Source organism: Salvelinus namaycush, chromosome 31 (genome assembly GCF_016432855.1).
Source record: "Salvelinus namaycush isolate Seneca chromosome 31, SaNama_1.0, whole genome shotgun sequence".
Classification (NCBI taxonomy): Eukaryota; Metazoa; Chordata; class Actinopteri; order Salmoniformes; family Salmonidae; genus Salvelinus; species Salvelinus namaycush.
The window spans coordinates 13,160,999-13,180,110 of NC_052337.1; positions in this window are offsets into that span (position 1 = coordinate 13,160,999).

The window sequence follows — 19,112 nt, forward strand, 5'->3', positions numbered from 1 at the left end:
AGATTTAATAGGCACTCTCGGTCCTTGTTTCACCTTAGTAGGGCTTGTGTTAAACTGTAGTGGTGAATAGATTGAGCCAGGTCATGTTCCTGTGTAGAAGTCATAGGTCACTAGTCACAGGAAGGCTTCCTGAAACTGAGTGTTAAACTAACTGGGTGGATTTTCCTTTCATAGCTTGGCAAGCATGGCATTGCCTGCTCTTTGTAATAGTCTGACACCTATTCTTGTTTTGTGTGTATTTACTATGTTTCTCTGAATGGTGTGATGGGAACTGTGCTGTGAAACCTTTATGTCCAACAGGAAAAGAGCTGTTGACAAGGACTAACTGTCCTTGATGTCTAGCAGAACTAGTTGTGTTGACAGGACTAACTGTCCTTGATGTCTAGCAGAACTAGTTGTGTTGACAGGGCTAACTGTCCTTGATGTCTAGCAGAACTAGTTGTGTTGACAGGACTAACTGTCCTTGATGTCTAGCAGAACTAGTTGTGTTGACAAGGACTAACTGTCCTTGATGTCTAGCAGAACTAGTTGTGTTGACAGGACTAACTGTCCTTGATGTCTAGCAGAACTAGTTGTGTTGACAGGGCTAACTGTCCTTGATGTCTAGCAGAACTAGTTGTGTTGACAAGACTAACTGTCCTTGATGTCTAGCAGAACTAGTTGTGTTGACAGGGCTAACTGTCCTTGATGTCTAGCAGAACTAGTTGTGTTGACAGGACTAACTGTCCTTGATGTCTAGCAGAACTAGTTGTGTTGACAAGACTAAATGTCCTTGATGTCTAGCAGAACTAGTTGTGTTGACAGGGCTAACTGTCCTTGATGTCGAGCAGAACTAGTTGTGTTGACAGGGCTAACTGTCCTTGATGTATAGCAGAACTAGTTGTGTTGACAGGGATAACTGTCCTTGATGTCTAGCAGATCTAGTTGTGTTGACAGGGCTAACTGTCCTTGATGTATAGCAGAACTAGTTGTGTTGACAGGGCTAACTGTCCTTGATGTGTAGCAGAACTAGTTGTGTTAACGGGGCTAACTCTCCTTGATGTATAGCAGAACTAGTTGTGTTGACAGGGATAACTGTCCTTGATGTGTAGCAGAACTAGTTGTGTTGACAGGGCTAACTGTCCTTGATGTCTAGCATAACTAGTTGTGTTGACTGAGATAACTGTCCTTGATGTGTAGCAGAACTAGTTGTGTTGACAGGACTAACTGTCCTTGATGTGTAGCAGAACTAGTTGTGTTGACAAGACTAACTGTCCTTGATGTGTAGCAGAAATAGTTGTGTTGACAGGACTAACTGTCCTTGATGTCGAGCAGAACTAGTTGTGTTGACAGGGATAACTGTCCTTGATGTGTAGCAGAACTAGTTGTGTTGACTAGACTAACTGTCCTTGATGTATAGCAGAACTAGTTGTGTTGACAAGACTAACTGTCCTTGATGTATAGCAGAACTAGTTGTGTTGACAAGACTAACTGTCCTTGATGTATAGCAGAACTAGTTGTGTTGACAGGGCTAACTGTCCTTGATGTCTAGCAGAACTAGTTGTGTTGACTGAGATAACTGTCCTTGATGTATAGCAGAACTAGTTGTGTTGACAGGGATAACTGTCCTTGATGTCTAGCAGAACTAGTTGTGTTGACAGGGCTAACTGTCCTTGATGTCTAGCAGAACTAGTTGTGTTGACAGGGCTAACTGTCCTTGATGTCTAGCAGAACTAGTTGTGTTGACAGGACTAACTGTCCTTGATGTCTAGCAGAACTAGTTGTGTTGACAAGGACTAACTGTCCTTGATGTCTAGCAGAACTAGTTGTGTTGACAGGACTAACTGTCCTTGATGTCTAGCAGAACTAGTTGTGTTGACAGGGCTAACTGTCCTTGATGTCTAGCAGAACTAGTTGTGTTGACAAGACTAACTGTCCTTGATGTCTAGCAGAACTAGTTGTGTTGACAGGGCTAACTGTCCTTGATGTCTAGCAGAACTAGTTGTGTTGACAGGACTAACTGTCCTTGATGTCTAGCAGAACTAGTTGTGTTGACAAGACTAAATGTCCTTGATGTCTAGCAGAACTAGTTGTGTTGACAGGGCTAACTGTCCTTGATGTGTAGCAGAACTAGTTGTGTTAACGGGGCTAACTCTCCTTGATGTATAGCAGAACTAGTTGTGTTGACAGGGATAACTGTCCTTGATGTGTAGCAGAACTAGTTGTGTTGACAGGGCTAACTGTCCTTGATGTCTAGCATAACTAGTTGTGTTGACTGAGATAACTGTCCTTGATGTGTAGCAGAACTAGTTGTGTTGACAGGACTAACTGTCCTTGATGTGTAGCAGAACTAGTTGTGTTGACAAGACTAACTGTCCTTGATGTGTAGCAGAAATAGTTGTGTTGACAGGACTAACTGTCCTTGATGTCGAGCAGAACTAGTTGTGTTGACAGGGCTAACTGTCCTTGATGTCTAGCAGAACTAGTTGTGTTGACTGAGATAACTGTCCTTGATGTATAGCAGAACTAGTTGTGTTGACAGGGATAACTGTCCTTGATGTCTAGCAGAACTAGTTGTGTTGACAGGGCTAACTGTCCTTGATGTCTAGCAGAACTAGTTGTGTTGACAGGACTAACTGTCCTTGATGTGTAGCAGAACTAGTTGTGTTGACAGGGCTAACTGTCCTTGATGTCTAGCAGAACTAGTTGTGTTGACAGGACTAACTGTCCTTGATGTCTAGTAGAACTAGTTGTGTTGACAGGACTAACTGTCCTTGATGTGTAGCAGAACTAGTTGTGTTGACAGGACTAACTGTCCTTGATGTCGAGCAGAACTAGTTGTGTTGACAGGACTAACTGTCCTTGATGTGTAGCAGAACTAGTTGTGTTGACAGGGCTAACTGTCCTTGATGTCTAGCAGAACTAGTTGTGTTGACAGGACTAACTGTCCTTGATGTGTAGCAGAACTAGTTGTGTTGACAGGTCTAACTGTCCTTGATGTCGAGAAGAACTAGTTGTGTTGACAGGGCTAACTGTCCTTGATGTCTAGCAGAACTAGTTGTGTTGACAGGGCTAACTGTCCTTGATGTATAGCAGAACAAGTTGTCTCTATGTGGCCTTAGATAGTCTGTGAGCTGTAGAGGGAGGTTATGGGGCAGAGACCAGGACCATGAAATAGGGATAGTGTTTTTTAGGACCCTGATTGTGTGTGTGAGTGCGTGTGTGCGTGCGTGCGTGCTGGTGTGTGTGTGTGTGTGTGTGTGTGTGTGTGTGTGTGTGTGTGTGTGTGTGTGTGTGTGCTGGTGCGTGTGCGTGTGCATGTCTGTACATACGTGCGGCTATTCAGGGTAGGAGATGTAGAGCCGCACACAGATGGATAGTTGCTATTTTGGACTGGGCCGTCTAGACACACTGCAGTCGTGTGTGTATTCTTAGGAGTACACAGGAATACACACTCACACTACCAAGTACACTTAGTAATGGAACACACACACTGCCAAGTACAATCAGTAATGGAGTACACACACTGCCAAGTACACTCAGTAATGGAACACACACACTGCCAAGTACACTCAGTAATGGAACACACACTGGCCAGTACACTCAGTAATGGAACACACACTGGCCAGTACACTCAGTAATGGAACACACACACTGCCAAGTACACTCAGTAATGGAACACACACACTGCCAAGTACACTCAGTAATGGAACACACACACTGCCAAGTACACTCAGTAATGGAACACACACACTGCCAAGTACACTCAGTAATGGAGTACACACACTGTCAAGTACACTCAGTAATGGAACACACACACTGCCAAGTACACTCAGTAATGGAACACACACTGGCCAGTAAACTCAGTAATGGAACACACACACTGCCAAGTACACTCAGTAATGGAACACACACTGCCAAGTACAATCAGTAATGGAAAGCACACTGGCCAGTAAACTCAGTAATGGAACACACACTGCCAAGTACACTCAGTAATGGAACACACACTGCCAAGTACACTCAGTAATGGAACACACACTGGCCAGTAAACTCAGTAATGGAACACACACACTGCCAAGTACACTCAGTAATGGAACACACACTGGCCAGTACACTCATTAATGGAACACACACACTGCCAAGTACACTCAGTAATGGAGTACACACACTGCCAAGTACACTCAGTAATGGAACACACACTGGCCAGTATACTCAGTAATGGAACACACACTGCCAAGTACACTCAGTAATGGAACACACACACTGCCAAGTACACTCAGTAATGGAACACACACTGCCAAGTACACTCAGTAATGGAACACACACTGGCCAGAAAACTCAGTAATGGAACACACACTGCCAAGTACACTCTGTAATGGAACACACAGTGCCAAGTACACTCAGTAATGGAACACACACTGGCCAGTACACTCAGTAATGGAACACACACACTGCCAAGTACACTCAGTAATGGAACACACACTGGCCAGTAAACTCAGTAATGGAACACACACACTGCCAAGTACACTCAGTAATGGAACACACACTGGCCAGTAAACTCAGTAATGGAACACACACACTGCCAAGTACACTCAGTAATGGAACACACACACTGCCAAGTACACTCAGTAATGGAACACACACACTGCCAAGTACACTCAGTAATGGAACACACACACTGCCAAGTACACTCAGTAATGGAACACACACACACTGCCAAGTACACTCAGTAATGGAACACACACTGGCCAGTAAACTCAGTAATGGAACACACACACTGCCAAGTACACTCAGTAATGGAACACACACTGGCCAGTACACTCAGTAATGGAATACACACTGTCAAGTACACTCATGTAATGGGAGCGTGTTGGGGTCAGGGAAGTCAGGCGCAGGAAAACAACTTGGTATAAACGGAGTCGTTTAATAAGTGCTCATACAACTCCAAAAACCAAAATAAACCAAAATAACATAAGTGGGTACAAAACCCGTCGCACACCGACACATGACTTGCACAAACATACAATAAAACAATCTCCGACAAAACATGAGGGGAAACAGAGGGTTAAATACACAACATGTAATTGATGGGATTGGAACCAGGTGTGAAGGAAGACAAGACAAAACCAATGGAAAATGAAAAATGATGGCTAGAAGGTCGGTGACGTCGACCGCCGAACACCGCCCAAACAAGGAGAGGGGCCGACTTCGGCAGAAGTCGTGACAGTACCTCCCCTGACGCGCAGCTCCAGAAGCGCGTCGGCACCGACCCCAGCCAACAACCATATCATAGTTTCGTTCCGCCGGGCTGAGTTTCTTCGAGAAGAAGGGGCAGAGCTTAGGTGGCGTACCCGAGCACTGAGAGAGCACCGCTCATATCCCAGCCTCGGACTCGTCCACCTCCACTATGAACGCCAAAGAGGGATCCGGATGGGCCAACACGGGAGCCGAGGTAAACAGAGCCCTCAGGTGACTAAAAGCCCTTTCCGCCTCAGCTGACCACTGCAAGCGTACCGGGCCCCCCTTCAGCAGTGAGGTAATGGGAGCCGCCACCTGACCAAAACCCCGGATAAACCTCCGGTAGTAGTTGGCAAACCCTAAGTACCGCTGCACCTCCTTTACTGTGGTGGGAGTCGGTCAATTACGCACGGCTGCAATGCGGTCACTCTCCATCTCCACCCCTGAAGAGGAAATGCGATACCCTAGGAAGGAGACGGACTGTTGGAAGAACAGGCATTTCTCAGCCTTGACGTACAGGTCATGCTCCAACAGGCGACCAAGCACTCTGCGCACCAGGGACACATGCTCAGCGCGTGTAGCGGAGTATATCAAAATGTCATCAATATACACCGCTACACCCTGCCCGTGCAGGTCCCTGAAAATCTCGTCTACAAAGGCTTGGAAGACTGATGGCGCATTCATCAACCCGTACGGCATTACGAGGTACTCATAGTGCCCAGATGTGGTACTGAAAGCCGTCTTCCACTCGTCTCTCTCTCGGAAACACACCAGGTTTTAAGCACTCCTGAGATCTAGTTTAGTGAAGAAGCGCGCCCCGTGCATTGACTCTATAGCTGTGGCTATGAGCGGTAGCGGGTAGCTATAGCTCACAGTGATCTGATTCAGACCCCGATAGTCAATACACGGGCATAGACCTCCCTCCTTCTTCTTCACAAAAAAGAACATCGAGGAGGCGGGTGAAGTGGAGGACCGAATGTACCCCTGATGCAGGGATTCGGAGACATATGTTTCTATAGCCTCCGTCTCCGCCTGTGAGAGGCGATACACGTGACTCCTGGGAAGTGCAGCGTCTACCAGGAGATCTATCGCACAATCGCCCCGTCGATGAGGTGGTAATTGAGTTGCCTTCTTTTTGGAGAAGGCGAGAGCCAAATCAACATATTCAGGGGGAATGCGCACGGTGGAGACCTGGTCTGGACTTTTCACCGTAGTAGCACCAACGGAAACCCCTAAACACCTACCTGAGCACTCTCGCTACCACCCCGTGAGAGCCCTCTGTGACCAAGAAACAGTGGGGTAATGACAAGCTAGCCAGGGTTGTCCCAGCACCACGGGAAACGCAGGAGAGTCAATAAGGAAGAGACTAATTCTCTCCGTATGACCCCCCTGCGTCACCATGCCCAATGGCGCGGTGACCTCCCTAATTAAACCTGACCCTAATGGTCAGCTATCTAAGGCGTGAACGGGGAAGGGCACATCCACGGGAACAATAGGGATCCCTAAACTATAGGCTAAAGCACTATCAATAAAATTCCCAGCCGCGCCTGAATCGACAAGCTCCTTATGCTGGGAATGCGGGGGAAATTCAGGGAACATAACAGACACAAACATATGTACAACAGAGGGCTCTGGGTGAGAATGGTGCCGGCTCACCTGGGGTGACGCCAGAGCGCCCTGCCTGCTGCCTCGATTCCCAGAGGAACCAACCCGGCACCGACCGGCAGTGTGACCTCTGTGGCCACAGATGGTGCACGAGCAGGGACCCCCTCCGGTCTCCCTGCGCACCGCCCCTCCCAGCTCCATGGGTATTGGAGAGGAGGTGCGGGAGGATGGAACCACCAGACCCCGATCTGAACGTCCGCGAGTAGCCAGCAGGTTGTCCAGCCGGGTGGACAGGTCCACCAGCTGGTCAAATGTGAGGGTGGTGTCACTGCAGGCCAGCTCCAGACGGACGTTCTCGCGCAGACAGCAACGATAATGGTTGATCAGGGCCCAGTTGTTCCATCCCACGCCGGCAGCCAAGGTCCTAAACTCCAGGGCGAACTCCTGGGCGCTCCTCGTCTCCTGCCTCAGATGGTAGAGGCGCTCACCCGCCGCTCTACCCTCGGGCGGGTGGTCGAAGACTGCCCAGAAACGACGGGTGAACTCCTCAAACTGGTTCCAACGCCGCATCTCCCTCTCTCCACACGGCGTGTCCCTCTCACGGTCCGATAGAGCTGGGTGGACCATAGCCAGATAGAGGTTTAATTGAAGGAGGAACCCCTGGCAGTTGGCAGCCCTCCCGTCGTACTCCTGTGGCAAGGAGAGACGGATCCCACTGGGTTCAGGCGGGAAAGGGGAGCTCAGGGGAGACCCCGGTTGTGCTGGTGGAGGTGCTGGAAGAACTCCCTGTCTCTCCCAGCGGTCCATTGTCTGGACAACGCGGTCCATGGCGGCGCCAAGATGGTAAATTAAAACTGCATGCTCCTGGACACGCTCCTCCACCTCAGTGGCCGGGGTACCCTCTCCTGCTGACTCCATAGTATTAGTCGGAGATGCTGTAATGGGTGCGTGTCGGTGGCAGGGAAGTCAGGCGCAGGAAAACGAACTTGGTATAAACGGAGTCGTTTAATAAGTGCTCATACAACTCAAAAACCAAAATATACAAAAATAACACTAACTTAAGAGGATAAATACATTTATATGTTTTTATACCCTGCGCATTTAATAGCAGTATAATTAAGAAGTTAATCATAATAGAAACAGTTTGGCATTACAATGCACCAGAAACTGTATATAAATAGATGCAATTTCTAAGAGACGTTATGTAACTCCCAACCATTCCAATCCATGTTCACTTATCACAAGAAGCTCTTTCAAAACCCGTCGCACACCGACACATGACTTGCACAAACATACAATAAAACAATCTCAGACAAAACATGACGGGAAACAGAGGGTTAAATACACAACATGTAATTGATGGGATTGGAACCAGGTGTGAACGAAGACAAGACAAAACCAATGGAAAATGAAAAATGGATCAATGATGGCTAGAAGGTCGGTGACGTCGACCGCCGAACACTGCCCGAACAAGGAGAGGGACCGACTTCGGCGGAAGTCGTGACAACTCAGTAATGGAATACACACACTGGCCAGTGCAGTCAGTAATGTCTGAAATTACAGTGTATAAGAGAGGCCATTATTGACAATGCGAAATTGCAGTTAACTTCTTTGGGATAGGGGGAGGTATTTTGACGTCTGGAGGGCCCAAAGTAAACTGCCTGCTACTCAGCCCAGAAGCTAGGATATGCATATAATTGGTGGATGTGGATAGAAAACACTGTAAAATTTCTAAAACTGTTAAAATAATGTCTGTGAGTATAACAGAACTGAAATGGCAGGCAAAACCCAGAGGACAAACCATCCCCACCCCAAAAAAATTAAGCCTACCACAATGGCTGGCACTTTTATAGGGTGAAATCGTGCCCGATTGCAGTTCCTAGGGCTTCCACGATGTCAACAGTCTTTAGAAAGAGTTTCAGGCTGGTTTTTGGAAAAATGAGCTAGAAATTGTAGTTTTTCTAGGTGGCTCCCATTTTGGCTGTAGTGTTTCCAACTGTGTGAATGAGAGCGCGTTCTTTGGTATTTTTCTCTGATAAAGACAATAACGATTCTCCGTCTTAAATTTGATTGTTTATTTGCGTATTAGGGTACCAATTGTTTGATTATAAACGTTGATTGACTTGTTTGGATAAGTTTATTGGTAACTTTTGGGATTCATTTTGTATGCATTTGGAGAAAGGAAACCGAGTGGATTATTGCCTGAAGCGGGCCAGCTAAACTGAGTTTTTATGGATAAAAAGAAGGGCATTATCGAACAAAAGGACAATTTGTAATGTAACTGGGACCTTTTGGAGTGCCAACAGAAGAAGATCTTCAAAGGTAAGGCATATATTATATCGCTATTTCTGACTTTCGTGTCGCAACTCCCTGGTTGAAAATAATTTGTTATGCATTTGTGTGCTGGGCGCTGTCCTCAGATAATCGCATGGTTTGCTTTCGCCGTAAATCCTTTTTGAAATCTGACATGGCGGCTGGATTAACAACAAGTTAAGCTTTATTTTGATGTATTGCACTTGTGATTTCATGAAAGTTTAATATTTAAACTTAAAGCCAATACCCAAAACCCAAAAATGTAAACCCAATACCGATTATTGGGGGACCAAAAAAAGCCGATACCGATTAATAGGACGATTTTTTTAATTTATTTGTAATAATGACATTTACAACAATACTGAATGAACACTTATTTTAACTTAATATAATACATCAATAAAATCAATTTAGCCTCAAATAAATAATGAAACATGTTCAATTTGGTTTAAATAATGCAAAAACAAAGTGTTGGAGAAGAAAGTAAAAGTACAATATGTGCCATGTAAGGAGCTAATGTTTAAGTTCCTTGCTCAGAACATGAGAACATATGAAAGCTGATGGTTCCTTTTAACATGAGTCTTCAATATTCCCAGGTAAGAAGTTTTATGTTGTAGTTATTATAGGAATTATAGGACTATTTCTCTCTATACGATTTGTATTTCATATACCTTTGACTAGTGGATGTTCTTATAGGAACTTTAGTATTGCCAGTGTAACAGTATAGCTTCCGTCCCTCTCCTCGCCCCTACCTGGGCTCGAACCAGGAACACATCGACAACAGCCACCCTCGAAGCAGCGTTACCCATGCAGAGCAAGGGGAACAACTACTCCAAGTCTCCGAGCGAGTGACGTTTGAAACGCTATTAGCGCGCACCGCGCTAACTAGCTAGCCATTTCACATCGGTTACACCAGCCTAATCTCGGGAGTTGATAGGCTTGAAGTCATAAACAGTGCAATGCTTTAAGCATTGCGAAGAGCTCCTGGCAAAACGCACGAAAGTGCTGTTTGAATGAATGCTTACGAACCTGCTGCTGCCTACCATCGCTCAGTCAGACTGCTCTATCAAATTATAGACTTAATTATAACATAATAACATAACACAGAAATACGAGCCTTAGGTCATTAATATGGTCGAATCCGGAAACTATCATTTCGAAAACAAAACGTTTATTCTATCAGTGAAATACGGAACCGTTCCTTATTTTATCTAACGGATGGCATCCCTAAGTCTAAATATTGCTGTTACATTGCACAACCTTCAATGTTATGTCATAATTACGTAAAATTCTGGCAAATTAGTTTGCAATGAGCCAGGCGGCCCAAACTGTTGCACATACCCTGACTCTGCGTGCAATGAACGCAAGAGAAGTGACACAATTTCACCTGGTTAATATTGCCTGCTAACCTTTCTTTTAGCTAAATATGCAGGTTTAAAAATAAATACTTCTGTGTATTGATTTTAAGAAAGGCATTGATGTTTATGATTAGGTACACGTTGGAGCAACAACATTCCTTTTTCGCGAATTCGCACCGCATCGATTATATGCAATGCAGGACACGCTAGATAAACTAGTAATATCATCAACCATGTTTAGTTATAACTAGTGATTATGATTGATTGATTGTTTTTTATAAGATAAGTTTAATGCTAGCTAGCAACTTACCTTGGCTTCTTACTGCATTTGGGTAACACGCAGGCTCCTCGTGAGGCAGGTGGTTAGAGCTTTGGACTAGTTAACCGTAAGGTTGCAAGATTGAATCCCTGAGCTGACATGGTAAAAATCTGTCGTTCTGCCCCTGAACAAGGCAGTTAACCCACCGTTCCTAGGATGTCATTGAAAATAAGAATGTGTTCTTTAACTTACTTGCCTCGTTAAATAAAGTTGTAAAAAAATAAAATAATAATAAATAATAATAATAATCGACCATTCTGATTAATTGGTCGACCTCTAGTTTCCATGGCGTTGTTTGGGCAGCTGTTTGTAATATTCAGCTTCAATGGGCATTGGCATAGATTCTACAAGTGTCTGGAACTCATTCGGAGGGATGCGACACCATTCTTCTATGAGAAATTCCATAATTTGGTGTCTGCGTCCTGATGGTGGTAGAAAACACTGTCTCAGGTGCAGCTCTAGAATCTCCCATAAGTGTTCAATTGGGTTGAGATCTGGTAACTGAGACGGCCATGGCATATGGTTTACATCATTTTCATGCCATCAAACCATTCAGTGACCACTCGAGCCCTGTGGATGGGGGCATTGTCATACTATGGGGGCATAGCCATGGTAGCCAAAATAATGGCCAAAAGAATGGCCTGCCCCGCATTATTATACATGTTAATTAACTCAGGAACTCCACCTGTGTGGAAGCATCTGCTTTCAATATACTTTGTATCCCTCATTTATTTAAGTGTTTCCATTATTTTCCTGTAGATGTGTCATAAATATGTCATGAGCCACTGTCTTTTTACTTCAGGAAACTACACTCACTATGCAGAACGTTTTCAAGGAAAGTTATCACTGATGACATGGAGCACAACCATGAAGCTGTAGACATGTATAGGTCTATTGGAAAAAAGATATTCACTCCCACAACATTCTCTCTATGAGGTCAGCTATCCCACAGTTTCAGTATGCTCACATCGGAATCCAAAGAATAGGAAAATATTTGCTGTGGTATTCAATGTCTTTACAAACGGACATGAGTAGGAATACAAATACAAACCACAACATGTTCTGTACTCATATTCATTTCTGTGCCTATAATGAGTATATGATACATTCTTTGCTGTAGTGGTTGACCTTATCTGAGGGTTTATTGAAGCCAGCCCTAGACTAGACTGTAGTGTATGTTGTGACTGAAACTAGGGTACATGATATAGGGTGTAGTGACAGAGTAGGGGGAGACTGGACTAGAGCTGACAGGAGGATAGGCTAGGGAAGGGAGAAGGTCACAGGGGAGTGTTAACTGTGTATTGAGCATCACAATGGATGAAACTATGTAACTCACACACACAAATACAAACACACACACACACGTGCTTACACACACACATGAACCCCCCCCCACACACACACTGGAAGTTTACTGATCGCCTAATGAGGACATTCTTCCCCTTGTTTGTCTGGTGTGTGTGTGTGTGTGTGTGTGTGTGTGTGTGTGTGTGTGTGTGTGTGTGTGTGTGTGTGTGTGTGTGTGTGTGTGTGTGTGTGTGTGTGTGTGTGTGTGTGTGTGTGTGTGTGTGTGTGTGTGTGTGTGTGTGTGTGTGTGTTGCTGTCTCTCTATCTCTCTCGCTCTGTCTCTGGTTGTAAAATATTCATCATCAGCATAGTTTGCTTCAATAATTAATCTATTGGTTGGTTCTATTGAAAACTTGCTTCTAGGTCTCATATCCCACTAGCTAGAGGAACTACACCAGCCCCTCATCTCTCTCACACACACATCACAAACAAGCACAGAATTAATATTTATACCAGACTCAGTGCTGGTTGTTGCTTGGGTGTATTAGAGTAGCATCTTGTGGATCAGTGACGGTACTGGAAGTTACTGTTCAGAAGTTACTCTGCACTTTCATCCTAACTCATATTGTCAGTCACTTTATCTGTTGTCAAAGGGGATTTCATCTCTGGTCGAACTACACTGAACAAAAATATAAATGCAACATGTAAAGTGTTGGTCCATGTTTCATGAGCTGGAAAAAAAGATCCCAGAAATGTTCCATACGCAGAAAAAGCTTCTTCCTCTCACATTTTGTGCACAAATGTGTTTACATCCCTGTTAGTCAGCATTTCCCCTTTTCCAAGCTAATCCATCCACCTGACAGGTGCACCTTGTGCTGGGGACAATAAAAGGCCACTCTAAAATGTGCAGTTGTGTTACACAACACGCCACTGTCACGTTCCTGACCTGTTTTCTGTTGTTTTGTATGTGTTTAGTTGGTCAGGACGTGAGCTGGGTGAGAATTCTATGTTGTGTGTCTAGTTTGTCTGTTTCTATGTCAGCCTAGTGTGGGTTCTCAATCAGAGACAGATGGTAGTCGTTGTCTCTGATTGAGACTCATATATAGGAGGCTTGTTTTGTGTTGAGATTTTGTGGGTGTTTGTTACCTGTCTCTGTGTTTGTGTTCTGCACCAGATAGGTCTGTATCGGTTTTGCACATTTGTTATTTTGTATGTTTGTAGTGTTTCACTGGTTCTTGTATTAAACATGTTTAACACTAGCCGCGCTGCACTTTGGTCCTCTCCTTCACCCCTGGAAGAAAGCCTTTACAGAAACACCCACCAAACCCGGACCAAGCAGCGTGGCAACGGGCAGCAGCAACAGCAGCAGCGGTACCAGGAGGAATGGTCATGGGAGGAAATCATAAACGGAAAAGGACCCTGGGCAAAGGTGGGAGAGAATCGCTGCTCTTGGGAGGAGAAGGAGGCAGCCACAGCCCAGGAGCGGTGGATTGAGGAGGCAGCACGTAAGAGAGGCTGGAAGCCCGAGAGGCTCACCCAAAAATTTATTGGGGGGGGGCTAAAGGGGAGTGTGGCGAAGCCAGGTTGGATACCTGAGCCAACTCCCCGGGCTTACCGTGGAGTGAGAGGGCGTCGTACTGGTCAGACACCGTGTTATGCGGTAAAGCGCACGGTGTCCCCAGTACGCGTGCTTAGCCCAGTGCGGGCTATTCCACCTTGCCGCACTGGGAGGGCTAGGTTGGGCATCGAGCTGGATGTCATGAAGCCGGCCCAACGTATCTGGCCTCCAGTACGTCTCCTCGGGCCGGCGTACATGGCACCAGCCTTACAGGTGGTGTCCCCGGTTCGCCTGCATAGCCCAGTGCGGGTTGTTCCACCTCGCCGCACTGGCAGGGCTACGGGGACCATTCAACCTGGTAAGGTTGGAGAGGTTCGGTGCTCAAGAGCGCGTGTCCTCCTTCACGGTCCGGTATATCCGGCGCCACCTTCCCGCCCCAGCCCAGTACCACCAGTGCCTACACCACGCACCAGGCTTCCAGTGCATCGCCAGAGCCCTGTTCCTCCTCCCCGCACTCGCCCTGAGGTGCGTGCCCTCAGCCCGGTACCTCCAGTTCCGGCACCACGCATCAGGCCTATAGTGCGTCTCAGCCGGCCAGAGTCTGCCGTCTGCCCAGCGGTGCCTGAACTGCCCGTCTGCCCAGCGGTGCCTGAACTGCCCGTCTGCCCAGCGGCGCCTGAACTGCCCGTCTGCCCAGCGCCGTCTGAGCCGTCCGTCTGCCCAGCGCCGTCTGAGCCATCCGTCTGCCCAGCGCCGTCTGAGCCATCCGTCTGCCCAGCGCCATCTGAGTCATCCGTCTGCCACGAGCCATTAGAGCCGCCCGTCTGTCCCGAGCCATTAGAGCCGCCCGTCAGTCAGGAGCCGCTAGAGCCGTCCGTCAGTCAGGAGCTGCCAGAGCCGCCAGCCAGTCAGGAGCTGCCAGAGCCGCCAGCCAGTCAGGAGCTGCCAGAGACGCCAGCCAGTCAGGAGCTGCCAGAGACGCCAGCCAGTCAGGAGCAACCAGAGCCGCCAGCCAGTCAGGAGCTGCATGAGCTGCCTTACAGTCATGAGCTGCCCTACGGTCATGAGCTGCCCTACGGTCATGAGCTGCCCTACGGTCATGAGCTGCCCTACGGTCATGAGCTGCCCTACGGTCATGAGCTGCCCTACAGTCATGAGCTGCCCTACAGTCATGAGCTGCCCTACAGTCATGAGCTGCCCTACAGTCATGAGCTGCCCTACAGTCATGAGCTGCCCTCCAGTCATGAGCTGCCACTCAGTCATGAGCTGCCACTCAGTCCGGAGCTGCCACTCAGTCCGGAGCTGCCACCCAGTCCGGAGCTGCCACCCAGTCCGGAGCTGCCACCCAGTCCGGAGCTGCCACCCAGTCCGGAGCTGCCACCCAGTCCGGAGCTGCCATTAGTACAGAGTTGTCCCTCTGTCCGGAGCTACCTCTCTGTCCGGAGCTACCTCTCTGTCCGGAGCTACCTCTCTGTCCGGAGCTACCTCTCTGTCCGGAGCTACCTCTCTGTCCTGGGCTACCTCTCTGTCCTGAGCTACCTCTTTGTCCTGAACTACCTCTCTGTCCTGAGTTGTCTCCTCTATTGTAGAGGGGAGTTGGTGAAGGTTCCTGGACCATGGTCGGGGGCGAGGGTCGCCACTCAAGGGACGCTAAGGAGGTGGACAAAGACAATGGTGGAGTTGTGCCCTCGTCCACCGCCGGAGCCGCCACCGCGGACAGATGCCCACCCAGACCCTCCCCTTGAGTTGTTAGGGGTGCGCCCGGAGTTCGCACCTTGAGGGGGGGGGTTCTGTCACGTTCCTGACCTGTTTTCTGTTGTTTTGTATGTGTTTAGTTGGTCAGGACGTGAGCTGGGTGGGAATTCTATGTTGTGTGTCTAGTTTGTCTGTTTCTATGTCAGCCTAGTGTGGGTTCTCAATCAGAGACAGATGGTAGTCGTTGTCTCTGATTGAGACTCATATATAGGAGGCTTGTTTTGTGTTGGGATTTTGTGGGTGTTTGTTACCTGTCTCTGTGTTTGTGTTCTGCACCAGATAGGTCTGTATCGGTTTTGCACATTTGTTATTTTGTATGTTTGTAGTGTTTCACTGGTTCTTGTATTAAACATGTTTAACACTAGCCGCGCTGCACTTTGGTCCTCTCCTTCACCCCTGGAAGAAAGCCTTTACAGCCACAGATGTCTCAAGTTTTGAAGAAGTGGCAATTGGCATGCTGACTGCAGGAATGTCCAATAGAGCTGTTGCCAGAGAATTTAAAAGTAATTTTTCTAACATAAGCCGCCTCCAACGTTATTTAATAGAATTTGGCAGTACGTCCAACTGGCCTCAGACAACCGCAGACCACGTGTATGGTGTTGTGTGGGCGAGTGGTTTGCTGATGTAAATGTTATGACCAGAGTGCCACATGGTGGTGGTGGGGTTATGGTATGGGCAGGCAGGCATAAGCTACAGACAATGAGCACAATTGCATTTTATCAGTGACAATTTGAATGCACAGAGATACCGTATCGAGATCCTGAGGTCCATTGTTGTCCGATTCATCCGTCGCCTTCACCTCATGTTTCAGAATGATAATGCCGCAAGGATCTCTGCACAATTCCTGGAAGCTGTAAATGTCCCAGTTCTTCCATGGCCTGCATACTCACCAGACATGTCACCCATTGAGCATGTTTGGGATGCTCTGGATCGACTTGTACAACAGTGTGTTCAGCAACTTCGAACTGCCATCAAAGAGGAGTGGGACAACATTCCATAGTCCACAATCAACAGCCTGATCAACTATATGCGAAGGAGATGTGTCACACTGTATGAGGCAAATGTTGGTCACACCAGATACTGACTGGTTTTCTGATCCATGCCCTTACTTTTTGTTGTGTGTGTGTGTGTGTGTGAGTGTGTGTGCGTGTGTGCGTGTGTGAGTGTGTGTAACCCTAGTCCCACCATCTGATAAAGCACTGTTGTATTCTATATGTGATGAGACGGACCACCTACAGCGCTATCATACCAGATCTAGAGGACGCGGATAACCTACTTAGACGCACACACACACACACACACACACACACACACACACACACACACACACACACACACACACACACACACACACACACACACACACACACACACACACACACACACACACATTAGAAGTCTTACCTTATCTTCCCCATCTATCTGTCTGTCTGTCTGTCTGTCTGTCTGTATGTATGTATGTATGTATGTATGTCCATAGTAAATGTTGCAGTGTTAAATCAACACTTAGAGTCATTTTAACACTATCTCAGAGTAAATATGGTTCCACTCTACAGTGTGTACTCTGATTATAGTGTTACATTTTGAGCGTGTGTAGTGTAAAACATAGGTTAGTGTATTACATTTAGCAGTGTTACTCAAATGTATCACTATGGGGTAATGAACACTCACAGTGATATTTATATTTAACACTAGTGTTGATCAAGAGGTAATTTTGGTAGTTACCAGAAGATCTATGGCAATCTATGTAATTTTGATAATTTATACTTGAATAAAACATTTATTCACATAGAGTATTAATTTACAATATCTATTTACATATTGTCCATGAGATTCTAATAGATAGAAAATAGCCTAATTAATGAAAAAAGCATCCAATCAACAATCATATTATTTTCAATTAACTCTGCAACTCTTCCAACTTTTGACTGTGTTCACAACTGCCACTAGTTTGACGCCAAACCATTGACAACAAATACATATTGTAGCGGCAGGTAGCCTAGTGGTTAGAGCGCAGGACTAGTAACGAATGTGTTGCAAGATCGAATCCCCGGGCTGACAAGGTAAAAATCTGTCGTTCTGCCCCTGACCAAGGTAGTTAACCCACTGTTCCTAGGCCGTCATTGAAAATAAGAATTTGTTCTTGCTGACTTGCCTAGTTAAATAAAGGTAAAATTTAAAAAAGGTAAAATATATATATTGACCTAGTAAAATAAACACAAGTGTGTAAAAAAATCATGCTCATGTTAAACACCAGTGGTATTCACTAAGTTGATAGGTTATATTCAGGATATGTTTTACAGCTTTATCATTTTTTAAATTTATTTAACGATCATCTCATTTCATTATTTCAAATGGGTTCCATAACATTTTCAACTCAACTGAAGTTTGTTTTTTCATAGGAAATGTGCCCTCTCTGGTATTGACACGTGCACTATAGCCAACAGCTTGCAGATACAGTGCGGGCAGTCTACCTACATTATGACATGATTATGGACAAGATCATTTTTATTTGTCAAACGGCCGCCAAGCATCAATCATAATGTCACCAGAATAAGACCCTCGATAGTTATTGGAAATGAGCATCAATCTCATCACGTACACTTTCACCACCCTGTGAAGTTCATCATTTCATCTGTAGCCTAATCAACTGCATGCTTTCCTGAGTCGTAGAGGGAGGACCACACCACAGATCATCGTGTGTGTCACGTTCCTGACCTGTTTTTCCTTTTTCTTGTATTTATTTAGTTGGTCAGGGCGTGAGTTGGGGTGGGCTGTCTATGTGTGATTTTCTATGTTGGGGTTTTGTGTTCGGCCTGGTATGATTCTCAATCAGAGGCAGCTGTCAATCGTTGTCCCTGATTGAGAATCATACCAGGCAGCCGGGGTTTCACGTGTGTTTTGTGGGTGTTTGTTCTTGTGTCAGTGTTCCGCCACACAGGACTGTCACGGTAGTTATTTTGTATCGCATATTGTTTTTGTTAATTATTAAATCACTATGGAAACTAGCCACTCTGCGTATTGGTCCGATCCTTCTCGCCTCTCCTCGTCCGAGGAAGAGGATTACGACTGCCGTTACAGTGTGACTCCAAGTTTACTTCGATATGATGGTTATTACAGTATAGCAACATTTGCGCATAAAGGGGTTTCCACCACCATTTCTTGCATAATGCATTTTACAGACACAAAATGATCCCACCTTGTCTAGCGTATATTGTTATGTCGACATATGTAAACCTTACCGACAAATGTACTGTTTCCATCAGGCTTGTCATGACATTGTTTATGTACTTTACCTACATAAAAAGGTTGGATGAAAACCTGATTACTGTCAGGGTTAGGAAACTCAATAAATAAGGCTACCTAAACCATTTAAACCGGAACAACCTTTTCAGTAATAGGTGCAATGCATATAACTACCTGATTGGATTAGTTTAGAAAAATGTATGTTATTTATATTTGTGTAGCATAAGGTTAATCAATCTATGTACTTGCAAAAACACAGTTATTAAAAATAATATTTTTTAACCTGCAGTAGAGCATGCTGGGAAATATGATAATTATTGGTGTGGTTTTGATGGGACTGTTTTACTCTTCACAGTATAACATTGGAAGTTATTTTACACCACTGAGTGTTAATTTCATTCTTACAGAGTGAATTTAACTCCTAAATCAACACTACAAATGTTGTGTATTTGCT